Source organism: Hyla sarda, chromosome 4 (assembly GCF_029499605.1).
Source record: "Hyla sarda isolate aHylSar1 chromosome 4, aHylSar1.hap1, whole genome shotgun sequence".
In the NCBI taxonomy this organism is placed as follows: Eukaryota; Metazoa; Chordata; class Amphibia; order Anura; family Hylidae; genus Hyla; species Hyla sarda.
The window spans coordinates 47,184,491-47,207,839 of NC_079192.1; the positions used below are offsets into that span (position 1 = coordinate 47,184,491).

Sequence of the window (23,349 nt, forward strand, 5' to 3'; positions counted from 1 at the left end):
TTCTATGGAGGAGCATGTGACACACACGTCGCTCTGCTTCCTCCGTAGCGATACGCTCGGCGCAGTGGTGGAGGTGGAGTGACGTGTGTCACATGCTCCTCCATGGAACGCCATTATGCGGACGGGAGAACGGGGCAGCGGAGCGGCAGCTGGTATCGGATTTGGTATTGGGGACATTGAACAAGTCCTCGATACCAGGGAAATGGCTAGTATCGGCCCCGATACTAGTATTGGTATCGGCACATCCCTAACTAAGAACATTAAAGGGGTAGTCCGACAAAAAAAAGACGTATCCCTGGTGTCTGACCGTTGGGACACCCTGCTATCTCCTGCCCTGTGCCCCGACTGTGAGAGAAGCGCATGTTACAGATGGTACTTGCTCCATTCATGTTTAAGGAAGTGCCGAAGAGACCCAAGTGCTCACCAATCAGAGAGCTAGGGGGCTGGGCAGGAGATTGCGGGGTTCCTAGCGGTCGAACCCCCTGCGGTCAGACACTTATCCTCTATCCTGTGGATAGGGGATAAGTTGTTTTTTTCCGGGCTACCCCTTTAAGAGAACAGTAATCCAATGTCTATGGCAACATTATTTATTTGGTTCCAAGATGCTTTACACGTGATAAGGGTTAAAATACATGACACGTACGCAGGTGCAGAGAATATGACAGAGTAACTGACCAATATAGAGAGGGCCCTGCCCGTATGGGCTTGCAGTCTACAAGTAGAGGGAAGGGAAACAGTAGGTGAGGGGGACAGTTGGTTGTCATAAGAAGTTAGGGTAGTAGCCATTTCCAGAGCAGAGGCAGCAGGGTTATTGTAGGTCATAGGCTTCCTTGAACAGAAGAGTCTTCAGGTTACTCTTGAGGTCTTGATGGTGGGTAAGAGCCAGATATGTTGGAGTAGTGAGTTCCAGTGTATGTTTAAAACATAAGAGAAATCTTGGACACAGTTGAGTGAGGTGCGGACGAGGGGAGAGCACAGGCGGAGGTCTTGTGAGAATCGGAGATTATGTGAGAGGCAGTATCGGGAAATCATGTCAGAAATGTATGGGAGGGGCAGGTTGTGGATGACCTTGTATGTCATGGTAAACTGCTTAAACTGAATTTGATTGGCAATGGGTAGCCATTGAAGGGATTGGCACAGGGAAGGCAGAGAAGAGAGGTGATAGGTGGATTATTTGGGTAGCAGAGATGGGATTGGAAAGGAACATTGGTGTTTGATGGAAGATCAGAGTCCATGCGGAGATAAGGGCATTACATTAATAGTTTAGTTGATCAAAGTTGAGAATGAGCGGATTTAAGAAATTCTTTTGATGTAAATGCGGCAGGAGGTGGTAATAGTCCGGATGTGTAGTTTGAATAGCAGCGCAGAGTGGAAGGTGATGCCCAAGGCAGCAGACAAGTGGGACTAGGCAGAGAGTGGAGCTATTGACTGGCATAGACATTGATAGATCAAGTGGAGGGGTGAAGCAAGATGGGGAAAAATTATGAATTCCGTTTTCTCCGAGTTATGTTAAGAAAGCAGGAGGAGAAAAAGGAAGATATAGCTGACAGAAAGTCTGGGATTATGGATAGGAGGGAGGTGACTTCTGGACCAGAGAGGTAGACTTGAGTGTCACCTGCGTAGATGATGTACTTGAAGCCATGGGATTTTATAATCTGTCCCAGGCCAAAAGTTTTTATGTAGAAGAATAGAGACCCCAGAACAGAGCATTAAGGGACACCAGAGGACGGGGGTGAAGAGGTAAAGTGAGTAGGAGACACTGAATGTGCGGTTGGTGAGGTATGAGGAGATCCAGGAGAGGGCTAAATTTGTGATTCCTAGGTAGGGCTGGGCTGTATACCGGTTCATACCGAATACCAAAATTTTTGTGCTGCACGAGATAAATTTTAACCCATACTGCAATACCGGTTTGGCCCCTACCCCTCGGGAATGAATGAATTGCCAGCCCAGCGCTGCGCTGTCCCCGCATCGGGGAACTAATCATATGTGACCCGCAAGCGCTGTTCTGCGAACCCCCCCCCCCCAATTAATTATCAGTCCAGCACTGCGCTGTCCCCATCAGGGTACTACTCACATATGTCAGCGCTGCCCTCCTTGTCCTCCTGTTTGTTGCAGCCGCCGGCGCTGACACTCTATACCAGTGGTCTTCAACCTCCAGATGTTGCAAAACTACAACTCCCAGCATGCCCGGACAGCCAACGGCTGTCCGGGTATGCTGGGAGTTATAGTTTTGCAACATCTGGAGGTCCTCAGGATGAAGACCACTGCTCTATACCGTATCCCTATGCCCGGGCTGCAAAAGGTAAACAAAATAAACCTTATCTCACCTTCCCTGTCGGTCCGGACCAGCTTCCTAGTGAATGGAACGTCGGACAACCGTCAGCCTATCACTGGCCGCAGCAATGTTCCACCTCGGCCGGTGATAGGCTGAGCCCTCTGTCATATAAGAAGCCGGCTTCTTACATGACAGTGAGCTCAGCCTATCATTGGCCGAGGCAGAACATCGCTACGGCCGGTGATAGGCTGACGGCTGTCCGACGTTCACATCCCCAGGAAGAGCGTAAGGCCAATGTAGGAACATGCGTTAAAGTTTATATTTGTTTACCTTTTCCAGCCCGGGCATCGGGATACAGTATAGAGTTTCAGCGCCGGCGGCCGCAACAAACAGGAGGACGAAGAGGCAGCGCTTGTGGGTGATGTATTTACCCCGATGGGGACAGCGCAGCGCTGGGCTAATAATTAAATTTTTGGGGGGGCGGGGGATACCGTTATATACCGTGGAACCGTCATAAGTTACAAAAATACCGCAATACACATATTTGGCCATACCGCCCAACCCTATTCCTTGGGATGAGACAGTTTGTAGCAGGAGAGAGTGGTTGATCAAGGAGAAAGGGATGGATTAACTTTTTAAATTGTCATGTCAAGAGGACATACAGAACGTGAATACAATCCCAATTCTAAGTCACTTGAAATGAAGACTTGGCAGATGTTTTGGCCCTAACTGGACCTTCCTCAGATAAATCTGTGAAGAAAATGTATATTATGGAAATAAAGATATAGGCCCTCATTTACTAACAGCATTCCGACTCTTTTTGTCGGGTTGTGCACCTAAATTCTGAATGGGCCACAGAAAAAAAAACAGACAGAATCAGAAACACTTAGAGTGAAAAAAAAAACTACAAAATGAGCGTGGTTTTCCGGAAAAGAGGCGTTTTCCCTACGTGTCAAAATCACTCGTCTTTTCTGAAAACCACTCTGAAAATCATGTGAAAGCGGAGTAAATACCATGGAAAAAAAAGGACGGAACAGCAAAAAACACAACAAAACCTCCACTCCACTCTTAGTAAATCAGGGCCATAGGGGGGAATTTATCAAAACCTGTGCAGAGGAAAAGTTTCCCAGTTGCCAATATCAACCAATCAGATCGCTTCTTTCATTTTGCAGAGGCCTTGTTAAAAATGAAAGATGTAATCTGATTGGTTGCTATGGGCAACTCAGCAACTTTTCCTCTGGACAAGTTTTGATAAATCTCCCCCATAGTGTCCAGTAGGATTACAACAAATCATCTCACATAGTTTATAACATAATGTGATAGTAATGGTTGCCGTACATATGTATATTCAATAGATACACAAAACACAAAATTCAAAATAATGTACAAGATCTTAATATTTTTACTTTATGGGTGCATTCCCACATGGCGTATTTTGCTGCGTATTTGGTGCTGCGTATTTTCCTACCCATTGACTTCAGCAGGGAAAATAAAATACGCAGCAGCAAATACGCCGTGTGGGAACGTACCCTATATGTGATAATCATCACAAAACTATTGGACGCATATTACCCCATGTTACACAGTTTTATACTCTAAAATCAGAATTCTAGGCCAAATAATACCACCACACCATGACCAGATATTACCACTACATGGTGACTATTAGTACCTTACAGTTACTGAATAAACCCCAGTATACCATGGCCAATATTACCAATAATAAGTTTATAAGTGACAAATAATACCCTACATTCTGTCCATGTTTTACCACTGCCTACTGATTAACTAATACCACCATACTCTTACTGAATAAAAAACCACTGTACCAATGGCCAATCCGGCTTTCATTTTATTTTTTATTTTTTTTGGAGGGGGTGATGTCACATTGAGAACCCACAGAAAAGAAGAAAGCCAATTATTAAATGCTACATATACATAGGGGAGAGTGGTGCGGCCTCTTCCTTGTTTACATCAATATCACTTGTACAAGCAGAAACTGATGTACCGTGTAAACAAGGGGCTGCAGTAGACACCCATGCTCTGTGGCCCCATTGGACAGCTAAAAGGTGGGGTGCTCCCACCAATCTCGTATAATTGACCTATCTTGAGGATAGGCTATCAGTTATAAAAGCCGATCAGATAATTGTGTGTGGGCAGGATACGGTGGGGCCGCAAAACAAACTTCTGGGCAATCCAATAGCCTAGGGCAGTGGGGACACACACAGGGGGAGCTTTTGCCGAGGGGATAAGTTAGATTGTGGGGGGTCGGACGGCAGGGACCCCCCCTGCGATTTCCTGAACGGGACCACGGCTCTCTGAGTGCTACATGCAGCATGTGCTCCGTTCATTCTCTACGGGAGCGCCGAAGAGACCCAAGTGATGTACTCGGGCATCTCCAGTGCTCAGAGTGCCAGGTCCCGTTCAGAAGATTACGGGGGATCCTAACAGTGGGACCCTCCGCGATTAGACACTTATCCCCTATTCTGGGAATAGAGTATAAGTTGTTTTTCACTGGAACATCCTTTTAACCCAATAGGGCCCCTCAACTAATAAGGGCCCTCTACCAAAAGATTTGCATACAGATACGATTATCATACAGCGGGTGAAATAAGTATTGAACACGTCACGATTTTTCTCACTAAATATAGGTGCTATTGACATTAAATTTCCACCATATGTTAGTGACAACCCGAGTAATGCATACATACAAGGAATCCAAAACAAATAAGATCAGAAATTAAGTTATGTGCAATAATGCAAAATGACACAGGGAAAAGGTAAAGGAAAGGAACACACGAAGAAAGGGAGGGGCAAAAAGGCCTAGAAAGCCAAGACATCAACTGAAATCTATCAGCAATTAAAAAGCAATCCAGCCCCTTGTCTGTGCAAATAAATATCAGTCGGTATTTTCTCTCCTGTAGGAAAGACCCCTCTGTAGGTACTTTTCTCTTTGTAGGTAGTACTCACTGTAGATAGTTTCCCCCCAGTAGGTAGGTCCTCTCTGTAGGTAGTTTGCCCCCAGAAGACAAGATCCCCCTGTAGGTAGGTCTCCCCTGTAGCTCCTATAGCAATTTCCTCTATACTGCTGAGTTCCGTCAGAGCTCCAGTATGCAGCCAGACACTCTTGTGAAGCAAAAGGGGGGAGGGGGGGGGGGATGGGGTGGAAAATGCCCCCCCCCCCGTGGCAATGCCACTTTTTCCCAAATCATAGTGTCCTAAAATTCTAATAATATAGGTGCCCCTAGAAGGTAGTTTTCCTTAGTATATACTGTAGGTTGTCCCATTCAGTAGTTCCACCAGTATGATGGTTCCCCCAGTAGGTAGTTTCCCCCCACTATATGTAGGGCCCCCCAGATGCTCCCAACCTCCAGCGCCCCAGCTCCTTGCTGCCTAAAGGATGGCAGTGCAGCACTAAGTTACGCTTACAGCCAACACGGTGTTGGGCAGCCAGGAGTAAGCAATGCAGAGGCAGCGCAGACCCACGACGCCACGTAGTTGAAGCCTCTTTGACACTGATTCCAGCCTCCAGTCTTCTTTGTGATGAGGCCACAAGGTTTACACACCTGGATTTGGGGAATGTCTCCAGTTCTTCTCTGTAGATCCTCTTTATTAGTAATGAGCAGCAGGGGCCATATTCGAATTTGCGATATTTTGCGAATATATGGACGAATATTCGTCCTATGTTCGCGAAATTCGCATATTCGCTATGTTTGTTCTTTTTTTTTTCATTCGAAAATCCATAATGAAATTCGCATAGTGCGCATGCGCAATTATATATTTCACCTAAAAGAAGGGAGGGATCAGTGTCCAGTCTGGATGTGCCGATATTCGCATAAATATTCGCATAAAAAAAAAGCCGAATATTCGTCATCACGAATATATATAACTATATTCTAAATATTCGCAAAATTGCAAAGTGCCGATATTCACGGTAAAAATTCGTATTTCGAATATTCACGCTCAACACTACTCTTAGTCTGTCAGAGTTGTCCCTTAGTCGCTCCTGTGTTGTCTTGGCTCTGTGCTTAGGGTTATTGGGGGAGATTTGACCAGTTGCCCATAGCAACCAATCAGATCCCTTCTTTCATTTTTGAAAGGGCCTCTTAAAAATGAAAGAAGCGATCTGATTGGGTGCTACAGGAAACTGGTCAACTTATCCTCTGCACAGGTTTTGATAAATCTCCCCCAATGTCTTGTTGGAGGGTGAAACTTCTGCCCAGTCTGAAGTCCAGAGCGCTCTGGATCAGGTTTTTATTATGAATTACTTAGCATTTCTTTCGGGTTTCCCTCAACCCTGACCAGTCTCCCTGTCCCCAAGTCATGATGCTGCCCCCACCATGCTTTACTGTAGGGATGGTATTGGGCAGGTGATGAGTAGTATCTGGTTTCCTCCAGATATGTTGCTTAGAATTGAGGCCAAAAAGTTAAAGGGGTATTCCAGGCAAAAACTTTTTTTTATATATCAACTGGCTCCGGAAAGTTAAACCGATTTCTAAATTACTTCTATTAAAAAATCTTAATCCTTCTAATAGTTATTAGCTTCTGAAGTTGAGTTGCTGTTTTCTGTCTAACTGCTTTCTGATGACTCACGTCCCGGGAGCTCTGCAGTTCCTATGGGGATATTCTCCCATCATGCACAGCTCCCGGGACGTGACATCATCATTGAGCAGTTAGACAGAAAACTTCAGAAGCTAATCACTATTGGAAGGATTAAGATTTTTTTAATAGACGTAATTTACAAATCTGTTTAACTTTCTGGAGCCAGTTGATATATAAAAAAAAGTTTTTGCCTGGAATACCCCTTTAAATCTTGGTTTCCTTAGACCAGTGTTTCCCAACCAGGGTGCCTCCATCTGTTGCAAAACTACAACTCCCAGCATGCCTGGACAGCCGAAGGCTGTCCAGGCATGCTGGGAGTTGTAGTTTTGCAACACCTGGAGACACCCTGGTTTGGAAATGGTGCCTTAGACCAAAGAATCTTGTTTTTCACAGTCTGAGTCCATTAGTTATATATATATATATATATATATATATATATATATATATATATATTTTTTTTTTTTACAAACTGCAGGCGGCTTTCATGAGTAGTGTTGAGCACAAATATTTGTAATGTGAATTTTTATTGCGAATATCGGCACCCGCGATGTTGAGAATATATAGAATATAGTGCTATATATACGTAATGACGAATATTTGTTGTTTTTTTTTTCTACATGCAAATTTTTGTTACATTTTTTGGCGAATTTTCCACGCGAATTTTCGCATGGAAAAAAAAAGTTAATTAACATAGCATATATGCGAATTTCGCGAACATAGGACGAATAATCGTCAATATATTCGCGAAATATCGCAAATTCGAATATAGCCCCTGCTGCTCATCAACTAGTGAGGAGAGGCTTCTTTCTGCCCAATCTGCCATAAAGCTTAGATTGGTTGAGGTCTGCCATGAGAGTTGACCTTCTGGAACTTTCTCCCATCTGCACACACAGGATCTCTGGAGATCAGCCAGAGCTGTAGTTTTGCAACAGCTGGAGAGCGATATGGGAGACACTGTCATAAACTACCATACTAAAACAAACAGAAAGAGCGCTCCATACTGAATTACTGTGTAAACCACGATAAACACTTCATGTGAATGAGCGCTTACCGGCGGGAGTTATGCGAGCCCCAGCAGAAGGGTGTAAATAATCAGTCTCCCTGCTGCCTTTCCACATATAGAGCAAGATAAAAACCAGGATCCTCCTAGAAGGAGTGGAATACTTCAGGCGCTGAGAGACCACAAGTATACGGTGTCCATTTTAGGACATCGTCAGTCGTCAGACGCAACTCCGTCCTTCGTCAGGTGAAATGGCGTCCCGCCTCCTCCCTTGGGCCAATCTCCGTCAGACGTAACTCCGTCCTCTGTCAGGTGAAACGGCGTCCCGCCTCCTCCCTTGGGCCAATCTCCGTCAGACGTAACTCCGTCCTCTGTCAGGTGAAACGGCGTCCCGCCTCCTCTCCCGGGCCAATCTCCGCCAGGCGTCAGACGTAACTCCATCCTCCGTCAGGTGAAACAGAATCCCGCCTCCTCCCTCGGGCCAATCTCCGTCAGATGTAACTCCGTCCTCCGTCAGGTGAAACGGCGTCCCGCCTCCTACCTCGGGCCAATCTCTGTCAGATGTAACTCCGTCCTCCATCAGGTGAAACGGCGTCCCGCCTCCTCCCTAGGGCCAATCTCTGTCAGATGTAACTCCGTCCTCCGTCAGGTGAAACGGCGTCCCGCCTCCTCCCTCGGGCCAATCTCCGTCAGGCATCAGACGAAACTCCGTCCTCCATCAGGTGAAACGGCGTCCCGCCTCTGCCCTCGGGCCAATTTCCGTCAGGCGTCAGACGTAACTCCGTCCTCCGTCAGGTGAAACGGCGTCCTGGTTCCTCCGTTGGGCCAATCTCCGTCAGGCGTCAGATGTAACTCCCTCCTCCGTCAGGGGAAACGGAATCCTGCATTCTCCCTTGGGCCAATCTCCATCAGACGTAACTCCGTCCTCCATCAGGTGAAACGACGTCCCGCCTCCTCCTTTGGGCCAATCTCCGTCAGGCGTCAGATGTAACTCCATCCTCCCTCCTTTGTCATCCTAACGTCTCTCATCCGAAACTCCATCATCCCTCAGATGAAAAAACTTTCCTGCCGAGTAGCAGAGCCGAGTCAGTGTCGTCTCTCTGCTATACGGGTTCTGCTGTACACACTATTCAATGTCGGCTCTGCTATACAGACTCTCTAGCACATGTAGTGTCTGTACTACACTTGCAAGTTTCACAATTTCTACTCTCCTATACATGCTGTGCAGCGTCAACTCTGCTATGCGGCAGGAAGTTGCGTCTGGGGGAGAATCTTCTGAGGCATGATGGCGTTTTGGACGACGGACTTCCGGATGAGGGACGATGGAGTTGTGGCTGAAGGAGGACGGCGATTAATGTGAGGGAGGAGGCGAGACACCGTTTCACATGATGGAGGATGGAGTTGCAGCTGACAACTGACAGCGATTGGTCCGAAGGAGGAGGCGGGACGCCGTTTCACATGACGACTGACAGCAGTTGGTCCGAGGGAGGAGGCGGGACGCCATTTCACCTGGCGGAAGACGGTGTTGCTGCTGACTGACAGCAGTTGGTCCGTGGGAGGAGGCGGGATGCCGTTTCACCTGGCGGAGGATAGTGTTGCGGCTGACGGCGATTGGTCCGAGGGAGGAGGCGGGACGCTGTTTCGCCTGACGGAGGACGGAGTTGTGGCTGACGACTGACAGCAGTTGGTCCAAGGGAGGAGGCGGGACGCCGTTTCACCTGGCGGAGGACGGTGTTGAGGCTGACAGCGATTGGTCCGAGGGAGGAGGCGGGATGCTGTTTCGCCTGACGGAGGACGGAGTTGTGGCTGACGACTGACAGCAGTTGGTCCAAGGGAGGAGGCGGGACGCCGTTTCACCTGGCGGAGGACGGTGTTGAGGCTGACGGCGATTGGTCCGAGGGAGGAGGCGGAACGCTGTTTCGCCTGACGGAGGACGGAGTTGTGGCTGACGACTGACAGCAGTTGGTCCGAGGGAGGAGGCGGGACGCCGTTTCACCTGGCGGAGGATGGTGTTGCGGCTGACGGCGATTGGTCCGAGGGAGGAGGCAGGGCGCCGTTTCACCTGACGGAGGACGGAGTTGCGGCTGACGACTGACAGCAATTGGTCCGAGGGAGGAGGCGGGACGCTGTTTCACCTGACGGAGGACGGAGTTGCGGCTGACGACTGACAGCAATTGGTCCGAGGGAGGAGGCGGGACGCTGTTTCACCTGACGGAGGACGGAGTTGTGGCTGACGACTGACGGCGATTGGTCCGAGGGAGGAGGCAGGGCGCCGTTTCACCTGACGGAGGACGGAGTTGCGGCTGACGACTGACTGCAATTGGTCCAAGGGAGGAGGCGGGACGCCGTTTCACCTGACGGAGGATGGAGTTGCGGCTGATGACTGACAGCAATTGGTCCGAGGGAGGAGGCAGGACGCTGTTTCACCTGACGGAGGATGGAGTTGTGGCTGACGACTGACGGCGATTGGTCCGATGGAGGAGGCGGGACGCCGTTTCACCTGGCGGAGGATGGTGTTGCTGCTGACGACTGACAGCAATTGGTCCGATGGAGGAGGCGGGACCCTGTTTCACCTGGCGGAGGATGGTGTTGCTGCTGACGACTGACAGCAGTTGGTTCGAGGGAGGAGGCGAGACTCCGTTTCACCTGGCGGAGGACGGAGTTGCGGCTGACGACTGCCAGCAATTGATCCGATGGAGGAGGCGGGACGCAGTTTCACCTGACAGAGGATGGAGTTGTGGCTGACGACTGACGGTGATTGGTCCGAGGGAGGAGGCGGGACGCCGTTTCACCTGACGGAGGACGGAGTTGCAGCTGACGACTGACAGCAATTGGTCCAAGGGAGGAGGCGGGACGCTGTTTCACCTGACGGAGGACGGAGTTGCAGCTGACGACTGACAGCGATTGGTCCGATGGAGGAGGCGGGACGCTGTTTCACCTGAGAGTAGACGGAGTTATGTCTGACGCCTGACGATGACCTAAAATGGACATCGTACAAGTAACAGGTAAAGCAACTGAGGTTTATTCCCAACATGAAACGCATCAAGATGTCTGATGAAGCCCCAAGGTGTGAAACGCGTTGCATGTTGGGAATAAACCTCAGTTGCTTTACCTGTTATGTGTGGTCTCTCAGCGCCTGAAATATTCCACTCCTTGGAGGATCCAGGTTTTTATCATAAACTACCATAGGAAGGCTGCAGGCTGTCCAGGCACAATGGGAGTTGTAGTTTTGCAACAGCTGCGGAGTGACAGGTTGAGAAACACTACCATAACCCATAATGGAGGGCATGATGGGAGATGTAGTTATATAAAAACAAAGTGAACTACAATAGGAAGGTTGCAGGCTGTCTGGGCATGATGGGAGCTGTAGTTTTGCAATAGCTGAGGAGTCGCAGGTTGGGAAACCATGCCATAAACCAAGATAACAAGGACACAGACTGTCTGGAAATAATAGGAGTTTTGCAACATCTGGAGGTCCACAATGTGGAGACCAATGCCATAAACCATGAGAGCAAGGCTATAAGCCAGTGGTCTCCAACCTGCGGACCTCTAGATGTTGCAAAACTACAACTCCCAGCATTGCTATAAGCTGTCAGGACATGATGGGAGTTGTAGTTTTGCAATATCTGGAGGTCCACACTGCCATAAACCATGAGAGAAAGGCTATAAGCCAGTGGTCTCCAACCTGCGGACCTCCAGATATTGCAAAACTACAACTCCCAGCATGCCCGGACAGCCGTTGGCTGTCCGGGCATGCTGGGAGTTGTAGTTTTGCAACATCTGGAGGTCCGCAGGTTGAAGACCACTGCTATTAGCTGTCAGGACATGATGGGAGTTGTAGTTTTCCAACAGCTGAGGAGTCACAGGTTGAGAAACACTACTACAAACCATGATGGAGAGCCGGCAGGCTATTAGGGCATGATGGGAGTTGTAGTTTTGCAAAACCAAAGTGAACTACAATATGAAGACTTCAGGCTAACAGGGCATGATGGGAGTTGTAGTTTTCCAACAGCTGTAGAGCCACAGATTGGTATACACTGCACACACTACAGTTGTGGCCTACAATGCAGCCAGTCTATGGGGGATATGGCAGACAATAGCTCCCTGTCAGGCTATACACCATCTACACTGGAACTGGAAGAGTTAAAACGCCAATTGCTTCCTATTGGAGTCCACATTAGAATGTCACTTTAACTCCTTCCTTTCCTGAGCGCACGGCTCACACAGGCCACAGCTCACAGACGGCAGCGCCGTGACAAGGGTTAAACAGAGCGGCCCCTTTAAAAGGCGGGGAGTAATCGTTGCTATAAATAGACCGTTGACGTCCATCACGGCTAAGCCCAATCAATGACACATCCCCCGTAGCCACGCCCCTTTGCTGTCACTCAGCAACGGCCTCAGCCAAAGACGATTAGCAGGAGGCGGGGCTTTGCCATTCCCACGCCCTTTCATTGGATTCAACGCGGCGTGACGTCACGTTCTCCGTCTCCCGGGTGACAAGGGAGGAGGAGGCGGGACAGTCGGCCGGAAAGAGGTGGGAAAGAAATCTTCGCTGATTGGTTGTTTCCTCCGACACCTGGGCGGGACTGTGGCGACTATTGGCTGACGTATGTTGAATGATGCCAATTGTAGGCGTGGCTAGTAGGTGAGCGGGGGTCCTAGAGGTATCGCATAGGAGGAGGAAAGAGGCTCCGCGGCCTGCGGGTCCTAGAGGTGACGGGGGAGTCTACGAGCGGGCTCCGGACGTGTCAGCGCCCGAGGAGGAGACCCCTAGGTGCGGACGGTTATTTACGGTAACGATGGGGGGAAGGGAAGGCCTGGGGTGGGGATAGAGGCGGGAGGGGGATCTAACGGGGCCTGGGCGGCTGTGAGCTCGAGGAGGAGGAGGGGGCGGCGGGGCCTGTGTGCCTGCCGGGAGGGATGACAGGAGGCCGGGAGGCCTAAGCTGACAGCTCCGGGGTAATGGCGGGACCATCCGGCCTGTTCCATCCCGGAGATCAGACCATCGCCCCCGGGTGTGTTCATTGTGGGAGATTCGAGGATTCTCCATCCGATCACATACATCAGTGTTTTCCCAACCAGGGTGCCTCCAGCTGTTGCAAAACTACAACTCCCAGCATGCCCGGACAGCCGTTGGCTGTCCGGGCATGCTGGGAGTTGTAGTTTTGCAACAGCTGGAGGCACCCTGGTTGGGAAACCTTTCCATAGATGGAATACATAGACCTCCCCATTGGTGATCCCAGGTGATGAGATGTATAGACACCATCCACCGCCAAACAGTAATCTCATTGTCATAAATGACACCGCCTGATGTATCCCAGCGACACAAACCTCAGAGGCTTCATCTGACCGGAGGAAACCGTATTACCGCTGTGACATGGAGGCTGCCCCAATATTTACCCTAATTCTCACCCCTTTGCAGTAAAATTATTCTTGCCGTAACCTGACCCTGTCCTCAGAGATCACATCATATTGTAAGATGTGACCCTGTATTATACTCCAGAGCTGCACTCACTATTCTGCTGGTGAGGTCACTGTGTACATACATTACATTACTTATCCTGTACTGATCCTGAGTTATATCCTGTATTATACTCCAGAGCTGTACTCACTATTCTGCTGGTGAGGTCACTGTGTACACACATTTCATTACTTATCCTGTATTATACTCCAGAGCTGCACTCACTATTCTGCTGGTGAGGTCACTGTGTACACACATTACATTACTTAACCTGTACTGATCCTGAGTTATATCCTGTGTTATACTCCAGAGCTGTACTCACTATTCTGCTGGTGGGGTCACTGTATACATACATTACATTACTTATCCTGTACTGATCCTGAGTTATATCCTGTATTATACTCCAAAGCTGTACTCACTATTCTGCTGGTGAGGTCACTGTGTACACACATTACATTACTTAACCTGTACTGATCCTGAGTTATATCCTGTGTTATACTCCAGAGCTGTACTCACTATTCTGCTGGTGGGGTCACTGTATACATTACATTACTTATCCTGTACTGATCCTGAGTTATATCCTGTATTATACTCCAGAGTTGTACTCACTATTCTGCTGGTGGGGTCACTGTATACATACATTACATGACTTATCCTGTACTGATCCTGAGCTATATCCAGTGACCCCACCAGCAGAATAGTGAGTACAGCTCTGGAGTATAATACAGGATATAACTCAGGATCAGAACAGGATAAGTAATGTAATGTATGTACACAGTGACCTCACCAGCAGAATAGTGAGTGCAGATCTGGAGTATAATACAGGATATAACTCAGGATCAGAACAGGATAAGTAATGTAATGTATGTACACAGTGACCTCACCAGCAGAATAGTGAGTACAGCTCTGGAGTATAATACAGGATATAACTCAGGATCAGTACAGGATAAGTAATGTATGTACACAGTGACCTCACCAGCAGAATAGAGAGTACAGCTCTGGAGTATAATACAGGATATAACTCAGGATCAGTACAGGATAAGTAATGTAATGTATATACACAGTGACCTCACCAGCAGAATAGTGAGTACAGCTCTGGAGTATAATACAGGATATAACTCAGGATCAGTACAGGATAAGTAATGTAATGTAAGTACACAGTGACCTCATCAGCAGAATAGTGAGTGCAGCTCTGTAGTATAATACAGGATATAACTCAGGATCAGTACAGGATAAGTAATGTAATGCATGTACACAGTGACCTCACCAGCAGAATAGTGAGTACAGCTCTGGAGTATAATACAGGATATAACTCAGGATCAGTACAGGATAAGTAATGTAATGTATGTACACAGTGATCCCACCAGCAGAATAGTGAGTGCAGTTCTGGAGTATAATACAGGATATAACTCAGGATCAGTACAGAATTAGGCAGTGTTCTCATCAGGATCGGGGCATACGGTAGCTGGATCCAACAGGAGAATTTAAACTGCTGGCGTAGCATTATAGGCCAAAACAGCTGCCGGGTCCCTGTCATATTCCATTTATTTAAATTAGCTGGACACAATCAGTCAGTGACTCCGCTCGGGTAATTCTTTTTGGCCGTTTTGTTACTGGACTAAAAACCGTGGTCTTCTGCGCTTCCAGTACGGTACAAAAATGACCCAATCTAAGTCACTAGCTGATTCTGTCCGGCTAATTTAAATAAATGGGATATGGCGGGGATACGGAATTAGGCTGGGTCCACACTACGTTTTGTCCCATACGGGAGCGCATACGGCAGGGGGGAGCTAAAAGCTCGCGCTCCCGTATGTGACCGTATGCGCTCCCGTATGTCATTCACTTCAATGAGCCGACCGGAGTGAAACGTTCGGTCCGGTCGGCTCATTTTTGCGCCGTATGCGCTTTTACAACCGGACCTAAAACTGTGGTCAACCACGGTTTTAGGTCCGGTTGTAAAAGCGCATACGGCGCAAAAATGAGCCGACCGGACCGAACGTTTCACTCCGGTTGGCTCATTGAAATGAATGACATACGGGAGCGCATACGGTGACATACGGGAGCGCATACGGTAACATACGGGAGCGCAAGCTTTTAGCTCCCCCCTGCCGTATGCGCTCCCGTATGGGACAAAACGTAGTGTGGACCCAGCCTTAGCCGGTTTTCACATTCTCCTGCCGGATTGGCTGCTGTATGCCCCAATCGTGATGTGACTGCAGCCTAGTAATGTATGTACAGTGACTGCTGTAACAAGCCATGACAAATAGTATTATGTTAGCAGTTGCTCATTTTTGCACTAGGAATTACTGTCATCTCGAGCCTTTCCCTGCTTCCTGTGCGGCTCACAGGTCAGGTGATCTGAGGGGTCTTGGCTGCTTGTAGGCTTCCCTGATAAGCCAACCCCCTGATTATGTGTGTGTTAAATGTGTCCACCCTGGCTGTGCCTAACATGACAGCGGGGGACGCCTTCAGTACAGGCACATTGGTGCAGAGATGGGCCGAACCATTTATCAGGGTACTGGCTTGTCAGGGAAGAGGGAAAGCAGCCAAGCCCCCCTGACCTGTGACACATTGTCTTCACCTACACAGGAAGTGCAGAAGAATACAGAACCTCTAGGGGCATGAAAATACAAAAGAGGCCGATCCATCACAGATGGGTAATACAAGTACATTCATAACATATATAACGAGGCATAAGAGGCGCACACCAGACTGCGCGCTGACTGGAGATGGGAACGCTTACACTAGACTGCGCGCTGACTGGAGATGGGAACGCTTACACTAGACTGCGCGCTGACTGGAGATGGGAACGCTTACACTAGACTGCGCGCTGACTGGAGATGGGGGCGCTTACACTAGACTGCGCGCTGACTGGAGATGGGAACACTTACACTAGACTGCGCGCTGACTGGAGATGGGGGCGCTTACACTAGACTGCGCGCTGACTGGAGATGGGGGCGCTTACACTAGACTGCGCGCTGACTGGAGATGGGGGCGCTTACACTAGACTGCGCGCTGACTGGAGATGGGGGCGCTTACACTAGACTGCGCGCTGACTGGAGATGGGGGCGCTTACACTAGACTGCGCGCTGACTGGAGATGGGGGCGCTTACACTAGACTGCGCGCTGACTGGAGATGGGGGCGCTTACACTAGACTGCGCGCTGACTGGAGATGGGAACGCCTACACTAGACTGCGCGCTGACTGGAGATGGGGGCGCTTACACTAGACTGCGCGCTGACTGGAGATGGGAACGCCCACACTAGACTGCGCGCTGACTGGAGATGGGGGCGCTTACACTAGACTGCGCGCTGACTGGAGATGGGAACGCCTACACTAGACTGCGCGCTGACTGAGGGGGCGCCTTCACTAGACTGGGGGAGGGGGCGCTTACCCTTGGCTGCGCACCTTTACATTCAAGGATACGATGTCATGTCATGTGAACTCTGTAAAAGAGTTCAAAAGGGGTCTGAATGTATTTTTGGAGAATAATAACATCGCTGGTTATGGATATTAGATTAATAGGGACAGAACGTTGATCCAGGGGTTTATTCTGATGCCATATTTGGAGTCGGGAAGGAATTTTTACCTCTAGTATGAGGTTTTTTTCCTTCCTCTGGATCCACTCAGTAGGGACTCATTAGGGATATAGGTTGAACTTGATGGACTCTGGTCTTTTTTCAACCTTATGAACTATGTTACTATGTCTCGCCTATTCAGCGCAGGCGCCAGGCATAACACAGTGGATCAGTTTTGCCCAAATTGTCCTTTTTAAAGGAGTATTTCAGTTCCAGGAAAAGTGGGGGTGATGTAAAAAAAAGTTACACTCCCTTGTACCTCTTCCCTACCGCTGCCATCCCAGTCCTCACTGCTCACCACTACTTCCTCATTCTTGTGACTTGTTGCCCCCACAGAAAGTGCTCGATCAGCCAATCGCTGACTGCACCTGCCTTGGCTAGTGATTGGCTGAGCTGGCAGTCCTTAAAGGAAAACTGTCAGATATATTCTCCCGCACTATCCACAGTACTATTGGATAGGTCGGGAGACACTGATTAAAACGAGCCCTACCTTACCCGGATCCGCCCGGCCTTTCACCCGCAATTGTGGTTTTATTCTATGTGTATATCTTGCTGTAACTGGCACGGGCGGGGCTTCTGCAGGTTAACTGGCACTGACATCAGTGCCGCTTATGAATATTCATCCCCCCCCCTTCCTCTCTTCGCCGCTCCGAACTGGAGGGAGGGGGGGGTGAATATTTATAAGTGGCGCTGACGTCAGTTACAGCAGGATATACAAATAGAATAAAACCACAATTGCGGGTGAACGGCCGGGCGGATCCGGGTAAGGTAGGGCTCGTTTTGATCAGCGTCTCCCGCACTATCCACTAGTACTGTGGATAGTTCGGGAGAAAATATCTGACAGTTTTCCTTTAAGGGCACAAGGTCTTACAGGTACCAGGAATTTGTTGGTACTGTGGGGGATCAGGACAGGTAAGTATGGATTTTTTTTATTTTTTAAAGGATTTTCTTTATCTTAAGAAATAATCCTGAAATCTTGCAATATTTAATCAGACCACTAAGCCTAAAACTAAGGCTACAACGCACCCCTTCTCATCACAGGATTACAGTGAACAAAAGACAGGATCAGGCCATTTACAATGGGTCAGTGTTAACGTGTTCCGCCTCCCTGCAAAATCACCTGTGTACAACTCCACAGGTCACAGAACATGCCTTAAAAACTCTCCCATACATTTCAATAGGGCCCCTCCAGTCCTTTGTTTCCAGTGCCCATGATGTTGCTGTAAAGCCTATCTCTAAGTACTGCCTAGATACCTCAGGCAACACAGCAGCCCCCATACATAAGGTATAAAATTGGAAAAAAAAAAAAAAAAATGCAATCATAAAATAGAAACTGACTGAAAAACATACATGTTCCAGTATCTGGCCGATAGATAAAACAATTCATATGCTCCCTTTAACACCTTAAGGACGAAGCCCATTTTGGCCTTAAAGGGGTACTCCCGTGGAAAACTTTGTTGTTGTTTTTTTTAATCAACTGGTGCCAGAAAGTTAAACAGATTTGTAAATTATTTCTATTAAAAAATATTAATCCTTCCAGTACTTTTTAGGGGCTATATACTACAGAGGAAATGCTTATCTTTTTAGATTTCTCTGATGTCATTACCACAGTGCTCTCTGCTGACCAGAGCAGCATATGTTTGCTATGGGGATTTCCTCCTGCTCTGGACAGTTCCTAAAATGGACAGCAGAGAGCACTGTGGTCATGACATCAGAGAAATCTAAAAAGATAAGCATTTCCTCTGTAGTATACAGCCCCTAAAAAGTACTGGAAGGATTAAGATTTTTTTAATAGAAGTAATTTACAAATCTGCTTAACTTTCTGGCACCAGTTGATTTAAAAAAAAAAAAAAAAAAAAGTTTTCCACGGGAGTACCCCTTTAACCCCTTAAGGACTCAGCCCATTTTGGCCTTAAGGACTCAGACAATTTAATTTTTACGTTTTCATTTTTTCCTCCTCGCCTTCTAAAAATCATAACTCTTTTATATTTTCATCCACAGACTAGTATGAGGGCTTGTTTTTTGCGCGACCAGTTGTCCTTTGTAATGACATCACTCATTATATCATAAAATGTATGGCGCAACCAAAAAACACTATTTTTGTGGGGAAATTAAAACGAAAAACGCAATTTTGCTAATTTTGGAAGGTTTTCTTTTCACGCCGTACAATTTATGGTAAAAATGACGTGTGTTCTTTATTCTGAGGGTCAATACGATTAAAATGATACCCATTATTACTTACTTTTATATTATTGTTGCGCTTAAAAAAAATCACAAACTTTTTAACCAAATTAGTACGTTTATAATCCCTTTATTTTGATGACCTCTAACTTTTTTATTTTTCCGTATAAGTGGCGGTATGGGGGCTCATTTTTTGCGCCATGATCTGTACTTTTTTTTTGATACCACATTTGCATATAAAAAACTTTTAATACATTTTTTATAATTTTTTTTTTAATAAAATGTATTAAAAAAGTAGGAATTTTGGACTTTTTTTTTATTTTTTTTCGTTCACGCCGTTCACCGTACGGGATCATTAACATTTTATTTTAATAGTTCGGACATTTACGCACGCGGCGATACCAAATATGTCTATAAAAAATGTTTTTTACACTTTTTGGGGGTAAAATAGGAAAAAACGGACGTTTTACTTTTTATTGGGGGAGGGGATTTTTCACTTTTTTTTTACTTTTACATTTTTTTTAATTTTTTTTTACACTTGAATAGTCCCCATAGGGAACTATTCATAGCAATACCATGATTGCTAATACTGATCTGTTCTATGTATAGGACATAGAACAGATCAGTGTTATCGGCGATCTTCTGCTCTGGTCTGCTCGATCTCAGACCAGAGCAGGAGACGCCGGGAGCCGCACGGAGGAAGGAGAGGGGACCTCCGTGCGGCGTTATGAATGATCGGATCCCCGCAGCAGCGCTGCGGGCGATCCGATCGTTCATTTAAATCGCGAACCGCCGCAGATGCCGGGATCTGTATTGATCCCGGCACCTGAGGGGTTAATGGCGGACGCCCGCGAGATCGCGGGCGTCGGCCATTGCCGGCGGGTCCCTGGCTGCGATCAGCAGCCGGGATCAGCCGCGCATGACACGGGCATCGCTCCGATGCCCGCGGTTATGCTTAGGACGTAAATGTACGTCCTGGTGCGTTAAGTACCACCTCACCAGGACGTACATTTACGTCCTGTGTCCTTAAAGGGGTTCTCCCTTGTTTATACTGTTTTTTGTTATTATGTTTGTGTGTTGTGTGTATAAGTATGTATTTTTTTTAATGTGTGTTGTGATTATGTATATATGTATTTTCTTACCTTTTGTGAAGATCTGGAAGCTGGCCCCTTTTTCTTCCAGCAGCTTGCTGTGTACCTCGGCCTCTGCCATGTTGTGTTCGGTAATTGGGATGTCGGGGGTGTGTGTTTCTGACGTCCGAAGCAAATCTTTTCTTCCTGTTTCTTCTGTGGCTCAGCGACGAATCTGCGGCCTCTTCCGGCGCATGCCGTTTGTTTTTTTACCAATAAATTTTTTTTTGTCTAATTGACAAACTGTCTGCGCTTGCGCGAAGCTACACTATTGGCGTAGACCTAACGTACGCTACACTGTTCAATTAGACAAAAAAAACTTTATTGGTCAAAAAAACAAACTGCATGCGCCGGAAGAGGCCGCAGATTCGTCGCTGAGCCACGGAAGAAACAGGAAGAGAAGATTCACTTCGGACGTCGGAAGATAGGAAGGACAGAAGCAAGAACACACCCCCCCCCGACATCCCAATTACCGAACACAACATGGCGGAGGCCGAGGTACATAGCAAGCTGCTGGAAGAAAAAGGGGCCAGCTTCAGGATCTTCACAAAAGGTAAGAAAATACATATATACATAATCACAACACACATAAGAAAACACATACTTATACACACATAACACACAAACATAATAACAAAAAACAGTATAAACAAGGGAGAACCCCTTTAAGCACGAGGCAGTTTTTCGTTTTTGCACTTTTGTTTTTTTTCCTCCTACGTTTTTTGCACCTACAGACCCATATGAGGGCTTGTTTTTTGCGTCACCAATTGTACTTTGTAATGACTTATTTTATAACAAATTCTGCGGTGAAACAAAATAAACTTATTAGTGGGGTGAAATGTAAAAAATAAAAAATAAAATAAAAAAAAAAGCCATTTTGTAAATTCTGTGGGCTTCCGTTTCTACGCAGTGCTATTTTCGGTAAACATGACACCTTATCTTTATTCTGTAGGTTCATACGGATACAAGGATACCCAATTTATGTAGGTTTTATTTTTCTACTTTAAAAAAATCCTTACTACATTAACCAAAATTAGAATGTCTAAAATTGTGATCCAAAATTAGTATGTCTAGAATCTTCTGACCCCTATAACTTTTATTTATTTCCCCCACATACGAGGCATCATGTACACGAGGGCTCATTTTTTGCGCCGTGGTCTGTAGTTTTGATCAGTACCCTTTTTTGCTTTGACGAAACTTTTTATTTACATTTTATAAATATTATTATTATTATAATGTTATTATTATTATTATTATTTATATTTTTTATTTTTTTGGGAGTATACATAGTAACCAAAAACATGCAATTTTGGACTTTCAGGTACGACCCTGGACTTTCAGGTATACCCCTGGTCCTTAAGTTCCAGGACTCAAGGGCGTACAAATACACCCTTCGTCCTTAAGGGGTTAAGATCTGATCTACTAACCAGTGTAATGTCCCTTTTAGGGTGCGTTCCCACAGGGCGTATACGCAGCGTATTCGACGCTGCGCAAATTTTACGGCAGCAGCGGGAAATACGCTGCGTATCCCTTGCTCACTATACACACAGGGCTTTCCGGCGGCAGCCCTGTGTGTGTAGTGAGTTGTGGAGGCGGAGCCATGTGCAGGCGTGTCTGTGACACGCGGCCCCGCCTCCAAAACTCACTACACACATAGGGCTGCCGCCGTAAAGCCCTGTGTGTATAGTGAGCAAGGGATACGCAGGGTATTTCCCGCTGTTGCCGTAAAATACGCTGCGTATACGCCCTGTGGGAACGCATCCTTAAGGTTGATGAGGAGTTTGGCTCTGGTTTTAGAGGCAGTAGGGCAGTGTTTCCAAACCAGGCTGACTTCAGCTGTTGCAAAACTACAACTCCCAGCATGCCCGGACAGCCGAAGGCTGTCCGGGCATGCTGGGAGTTGTAGTTTTGCAACAGCTGGATGCACCCTGGTTGGGAAACACTGCAGTAGGGTGTGTATATATGTGGCTGGACATGATATGACATTTCATTTCTTGGGATGATGAGGTCTGGAGAAGACTGATAAAGAGATGTGACTATACCCGGCCTCATACCACAACCCAGAGATGCCCCAGACTCTTCTACGGAAACATCTATTTGTGGGTCCTGAGGCCGAACTAATGTCAGGGGCAAGGTAACCACTGTCGGATGACCTTTTGTTGCTTCTGTCCGTCCTTTTTGGGTTTTGGACCATCCTAAGAGTTGTAGTATATGGTGTGTAAATAGGCTTATTATTAATGATCCCAGTTGTGGTCAGTAATAGTTAGATCTAGAGATGAGCGAACTTACAGTAAATTCGATTCGTCACGAACTTCTCGGCTCGGCAGTTGATGACTTTTTCTGCATAAATTAGTTCAGCTTTCCGGTGCTCCGGTGGGCTGGAAAAGGTGGATACAGTCCTAGGAGACTCTTTCCTAGGACTGTATCCACCTTTTCCAGCCCACCAGAGCACCTGAAAGCTGAACTCATTTATGTAGGATAAGTCATCAACTGCCGAGCCGAGAAGTTTGTGACGAATCGAATTTACTGTAAGTTCGCTCATCTCTAGTTAGATCCATTGAATAATGGCGCGGTTTACATCTGAGCTACAGAACTGCGTTTGTAAAGGTTCTTCTGATGGATATGTAAGCGCTTTTTATGGGTGTTCCAGTTTTTTTTTTAAGCTGTGTGCTCCTGATGCTGAGTTATGTATGTTGTGAATCTTCTTGTATTATCGGTCTGTGGTAGATTGTGTCTGTTTTTGTATTTTCGTGCCCCCAGAGGTTCTGCACTAGGAATTACTGTCGTCTCGAGCCTTTCCCTGCTTCCTGTGCGGCTCACTGTTCAGGTGCTTCTAGTCTTCCCTTGAAAGCCGGCCCCCTGATGACGCGTGCGTCCAATCTCTACGTCTCCATGGGCCTGTGTTGAATGCGTCCACCCTATTTTAAGACTGCGCTGAGATCACATGACAGCAGCAGAGACGGGCCGCACACTGGCTGGTCAGGGAAGAGGGAAAGCGGCAAAGCCCCCCCTGACCTGCGACACGTTGTCTTCACCTACACAGGAAGCCGGCAAAGGATCGAGACGACAGTAATTCCTAGTGCAGAAGAATACAGAACCTCTAGGGGCATGAAAATACAAAA

The 23,349-nt window shown here is 47.2% G+C and overlaps 1 protein-coding gene across 6 annotated transcripts in view; it reads left to right on the plus strand.

The window, feature by feature from the left end:
• Window positions 1-12,370: 12,370 nt before the first annotated feature.
• PRKACA (protein kinase cAMP-activated catalytic subunit alpha) overlaps window positions 12,371-23,349 on the plus strand; it is a 170,027-nt gene continuing 159,048 nt past the window's right edge. For 3 of the 6 annotated variants that reach the window (XM_056570767.1, XM_056570766.1, XM_056570761.1), the window contains exon 1: window positions 12,515-12,651. The gene's annotated coding sequence lies outside the window, so the exon portion shown is untranslated. Of the gene's footprint in view, window positions 12,671-23,349 lie in introns of all 6 variants that reach the window. The other 3 variants (XM_056570763.1, XM_056570765.1, XM_056570762.1) reach the window with 3 other exon arrangements.